Genomic DNA, 5,062 nt, shown 5'->3' on the forward strand with positions numbered 1-5,062 from the left:
TCCACATACATCAAAGTCACATAGGGCTCGCTGTGTGACCTTGATCACACAAAGTGGAATGCCCCTCCTAGAGAACCCTTGGGTCCTGAGCCACCACTGAAGGAGCCTCATATGCAGAAGGCCAAGGGGAACCACATTGGACGCTGCTGCCATCAGACATAGCAATCTTTGAAATTGCTTCATAGTGAGTGACTAGCCTTCTTTCACTCTTTTGGCAGCCGAGAGGATGAATTCAATACAAGCAGGGGACAACTGCACCCAAATAAGGATCGAATCCAATACTATGCCTAAATAGGTGGTTCTCTGTAATGGACAAAGCACACTCTTTTTGGCATTCAGCCTTTACTCCAGCTGCTTCATGTGGGAAAGAACTACATCTCGATGCCGGACTGCCAGGTGCTCCAATTGATCCAATATCTACCAAACGTTGATATAATCTAGAATGCGGACACCTCGAAGTCTCAGTCACACTTGAAGGACCAAGTATTGGTAAACTTCGGCCCCGAATGCAAATGTCAGGAACTTTCTGTGAACTGGAAGGATGGATACATAAAGGTATGCATCCTTCAGATCTATCGTGACAAACCAGTCCTTGGGCGTGATTTGGAACATGACTGATTCAGGGTCAGCATCTGGAACCTGAGTCTGAAAAGTGAGCGGTTCAGCTGATGTAGATCCAATATAAGACGCAACCCTCCGTTCATTTTGGAAACTATGAAGTACAAGCTGTAGAACTCAGATTCTCTGTCTGGTGGATGGACCACCTTCGATAGCCTCCTTATTCAAGAGAGTGTCTACTTCTTGTTCCATGACCAGAGCCTGCTCAGACCCCACCAGGGTGGGGCACACCCTGTTGAACCGGGACGGACGAGACCCGAACTAAATCATATAGTCTCTATCTACAGTGCGCAGAACCCAATGAAACACGTCTGACAAACCCTCCCAGGCTGCTAATTGTTCTCTTAAGGGAATCAGTCTCTCAAAACTGACCTCTGGTATGCTTAGGGCCTAGATACCGGAAACTGAGGAGGGCATTTGCTGGAGCTAGCCATGCCCTGAAGCACTGAAAGTGGCAAGGTTAATAAACTAGCTCCCTGAGGGCACTGGGGGAGGGCGGGCACCATACACTGAGGTGCACAGAACCTCTTCTAGGCAGAGTCCCCAGAGGGTAGGGTATAAGGATTTTTTCTAGCTCCCATAGCAGGTCAGCCTGATAGGCCTGCAGCACAGCCATGGTGTGCAGACAGCCTGCGGCTTTATCTGCTGAGGCATATGCCTTGCCTACCAGCTGCGAGTTAGTTCGAAGATGCTTGGGGTTTTAGGGATGACGCAGCACAAAGGAAAGATAGCTAGCCAGCATCTCTTCAACTTGGAGCATCGTCCCATAACTCCCAAGCAAGCAACACACATGATATAGCGGGGGCAAGGAGAAACACACAGCCGGAAAGAGTGTTTAATCGTCATGCTTGTTTTCCTTTTCCTTTTCCTTTTTTTTCCTGACTTTACCACTTACCATAGACACATACACACATAGAGCGCTTCATAAACAAACAAAAGCTACTGCCGGTTTCACTCTATGTGCATTTTATAGCTTCCTGGTCGAGACGTGACCCTGCTTATAGTGGCTACTTGTTGAGGAGTACATGGAGATTTTTTCTTTAAAAAATAATAATAAAAACAGCATTTGAAGCAATTTGTGTAAATAAATATTTGTATTGTTTAATGGTAATTAAAAACAATACCAAAAAAAAGTGTGTGATGAGTCCATTATACAGACTTGTATGTCCACCCACAATGTCAACTGTTAAAAGCATTATACAAATACAATTGTTGTTTGCTAATTGTTCAACTATATTCTGTTTCACATTTCTGAATTTTCCTGCTGATTTGGATTTCTGCCAGTGTATTTACTAAAATGTTCTTACCCAACACTTGTTTCAGCACACAATCAACACATTTATACAAAATAACGTGTGAATTTGTTAACGTGTGAATTTGTTAATCACACACTCCAGTGCTCATGATATTTCTCACTTTCCAGTGTTTGTAATGTTTTTATTAGGGCTGCAACAACTAATCAATAAAATCAATAATAATAATTTCCACTGTTCCAACAAGCAAGCCAGTAGCAACAGTGGCAAAGAATGTGATGATATGAGGAAGAAACCTTAAGAGGAACCAGACTCAACGGGAACCCATGCTCATCTGAACGAAATGAAATTCTTTCCTTGCCACAGTCGCCACCGGCTTGCTCATCAGGGACAAACTTACTTATAAAGAACATATTCATTTTTATCACCACATTATCTGTCTAAAGCTGCTTTGAGACAATGTTCATTGTTAAAAGCATTATACAAATAAAAATTAATTGAATTGAATTGAATTGAATTATCCTCTCCTCATCTTGGTCGAAATCTGTCTCATTGTTATTTATATCATGTTCATTAATTATTTTAAATAACTTTTATTTGGGCAAGTCTTGAAGCACATGGGAACAATGATCTAAAACACAGACATGTTGAAGTGTAGTGTGGTGAACAAATCTGCCATTTAAGCTATTCAGCACATGTCCAGACATTTCTTCAGGCCTTGCTGCTTTACTGGAATTAGTCCCAAAACAGATTAACAGAATTCTATACATAGTGCAGATTCAAGTCTCGATCCATATTGAGGAAGGTATTGTGAAAGTGACCTCTTCTTGAGATGACATGAGGAAGAAATCGTAAGAGGAATCAGACTCAAAATTAAACCCATTCTCATCTGAGTGACAACAGATTGTGTGACTATGAGTCTTTATAGTCTTTGAAGTATAGAGGCAAACTGTCTGTCGAAATAATTTTTTATTTATGAAATTAAACATAACTACAATGCTCATACTCAAAATTATTTCAAAATAATTTTGCAGTGTGCAGATCTGTATGACTATATAATATACAACTGTAAATGAGTAATGGCTCCTAATTGCACACAATCACATAAAAAAAGATGGTTTTTCCTTTTTTCAAATTTTTATTCTGCATCATAGAGTTCCTGTACCTACAAATTAAATGTGTGACATCTTTGACAATAGACATTGATTATAAATTTAAATGTTAAATGTCCTGCATTTGGCTCCTTCCACTCCACACTTTCACCAAACACATAGCCAAGGAAACTGAATTGGTTGCTAGAATGACCCAGCCAATCACCTGACTTGAATTTAATTAATAATCTATGAAAAGAGATAACGTATGGTTTGATTTCTTTCAATACATATTTTACCAGCTGTAATAAGTATATTATATATATATATATATATATATGTATGTATGTATGTATGTATGTATACAAATATATTTATTTAAATTTTTCACTGTAATCTTTACTTTCATCTTTTCCTCTGAGCAACTGCAACCATGTTAGAGAAGTGAAGAAAAGAGTGCAGGCAGGGTGGAGTGGGTGGAGAAGAGTGATAGCAGGACTGTGGTGAGACCTGCGATGTATGGTATAGAGACAGTGGGATTGACTAAAAGACAGGAGGTGGAGCTGGAGGTAGCAGAGCTGAAGATGCAGAGATTTTTATTGGGAGCTATGATGATTGACAGGATTAGAAATTAGTTTATTAGAGCATGTAGAACATTTTGGGGACAAAGTGAGAGAGGCCTGATTAAGATGGTTTGGACCTGTGCAGAGGAGGGATATGGGGTATATCGTTAGGAGAATGCTAAGGATGGAGCCGTCAGGATGGAGACAAAGAGGAAGGCCAAGGAGGAGTTTTATGGATGTGGTAAGGGAAGACATGCAGGTAGTTGGTTTTCAAAGAGGCATATGTAGAGGACAGAGTAGTATGGAGACGGATAATCCGCTGTGACCCCTAATGGGAGCAGCCAAAAAAAGAAGAAGAAGAAGAAGAAAAGAAGAACTGCAACCAAACAATTTTCTTATGGGATCAATAAAATATTCAGTTTCAAGAATCTCATTAGCGCTACCTCACAAAAATTCGAAAGGTCTGGGGCCTCTTTGCTGCAGTCAGTATTGTTGTCATCAAAGACTTCCATTTCATGTTCACAATGCTGCTGCTAGAATGTGACTTCCCAGATAATGAATCACAACACCAATTAAATGACTCCATACCATTAGGTTTATGTTATGCTGGGTGCGTGATGTCGCTTGATGGTGATTCTGTGGATGATTGTCCTTAAAAGTGTCCCGGCTTCCACAAAACAGCTAGGACTTTGGGTGCCCATGACTATGGGGATTGTGTTGTCATTGCATAGCATATCTTGCTCTTCTTTTTATTGCAATATTCTGTCAACACAGTGCTTTAGCTTCTAATGACATCTTTGTCTTGACATGCTCCAATACATACCGTATTTTTCGGACTATAAGCCGCTACTTTTTTCCCACGTTTTGAACCCACGGCTCAAACAACAAAGCGGCTAATTTATGGATTTTTCCTTGGTTTTCCCGGTTTTACAAACTTCAAGCCAAAAAACTGAGTTACATAATACTAGACCAATGAAATTTCCGAACAAAAAACGAAAAAACGCACCTCACCTGTGTTCTGAGCTGCACGGCATCGGGAGAAAAAACTTCCACTTTTTTAAACGCACGACGATGCCAAAAGAAACTCCCGAGAGAAATAGTTGTAAAAGGAAGGAGGAAGACAGTGAACAATGACTTTCTTGGTAGGCTACTGTTTAGATACAAGCCGCTGTAATGCGTTGAGTCTGGGTCAAGGGAGAGCTCGCTAACTCCAGTTGCAACAGAAATCATATAAGCACAGACAGGTTTCCAAAACTTGTGCTTTTTTGTTTTTCTTGGCAACAGCGTTATGGGTTAGTCAAAGAAACTTAGAAATGAGCATCAGAAAATAATAAAGACATATTCCTCGGTCTTGCACACATGCAGTGATACCGGAAAAAATCCGGCCGCAGGCTATTCCCAAAATACCGCTCTGCTCTTAAAGAAGCCACAACATATTTCACCCTTTACACCATGTAACAGACACTGTCTTTTGTTAAAGCCTGTGTAAAGTTCATTAGTTTCAGTGTACACAGGTGCGGCTTATTTATGTTAAAAA

The sequence above is a fragment of the Silurus meridionalis genome, chromosome 21 (assembly GCF_014805685.1).
Source record: "Silurus meridionalis isolate SWU-2019-XX chromosome 21, ASM1480568v1, whole genome shotgun sequence".
Lineage (NCBI taxonomy): Eukaryota > Metazoa > Chordata > Actinopteri > Siluriformes > Siluridae > Silurus > Silurus meridionalis.